This window comes from Nicotiana sylvestris, unplaced genomic scaffold (genome assembly GCF_000393655.2).
Source record: "Nicotiana sylvestris unplaced genomic scaffold, ASM39365v2 Un00030, whole genome shotgun sequence".
Lineage (NCBI taxonomy): Eukaryota > Viridiplantae > Streptophyta > Magnoliopsida > Solanales > Solanaceae > Nicotiana > Nicotiana sylvestris.
The window spans coordinates 25,653-26,563 of NW_027184366.1; positions in this window are offsets into that span (position 1 = coordinate 25,653).

Below are 911 nucleotides of genomic sequence, written 5' to 3' on the forward strand. Positions count from 1 at the left end.
ACAGCGATGCCACTGCTGGTTTTTTTCTGGTGGTTGACGGGGAGGGCTACTAGGGTTTTGCTAAGTTTTTTTTTTTTTTGTGTGAGGAAGAAGGCGACGGGGAGCTGGTTGCGACGAGGGGGAGCAGGTTGCGACGGGCCTGTTTGGTGGTCTGTTTGGTGCTGGTGTTTGGTTGGTGGTGTTCGTTGGTTGTTTGGTCGTGACTGGTGTGGTCGCAACGGGGGTGATGGAGCTGGGCGTCGTTGACGGAGGTTTTGGGCAGTAGGGGTGTTGGTCCGGTGGTTTTCCGGCATTGATGGAGGTTTTGGGCGTGGAGGTGACGGGTTCTGCTGGGGGGAAGTAGGGTTTTCTTTGGTTTTTTAAAGAAGATGGAGGAACAGTCGTTCTTTTTTCTTTTTCTTTTTCGAACGTTTTCTCCCTTTCTTCTTTTAAGAAGAAAGAGGAACACTAGTATGTTCCAAAGTCTCCAGGTCCTCTCTTTCGTCCGTTTTTCTTTTTGATATACAGTACCCCCTTTTCCAAAATTTCAAAATCCCCCCTTTCGTTGGTCCCCCCTTGTCCGTGTTTTGTAATGCTTTGCCAAGAAAAATGAGCCCCACGCGTGGTGGGGTTCAAGGTTTATGTCCCCCACGCGTGGTGGGGTTCCCCATGTGTCCTGGACACGGTTTATTATGGGCTAGGTCCGAAATTAGGCCTAAAACCGGGTAGTTTGAACCCGTATATTATTCTTTTGCCCGGACCCGAGAAATAGGAACACGTTGCTTAACTAGTCCTATGTAAGTAAAATAACTACCAAAAATAAGACTAGTATTTAAACAAAACTATATCTTTTTTTAAAATATTTTCAAGATTTAAAATAGCTACAAAATATTAATAAAACTATTTTTGTAATTTTCGTTTTTTTTTTAAAT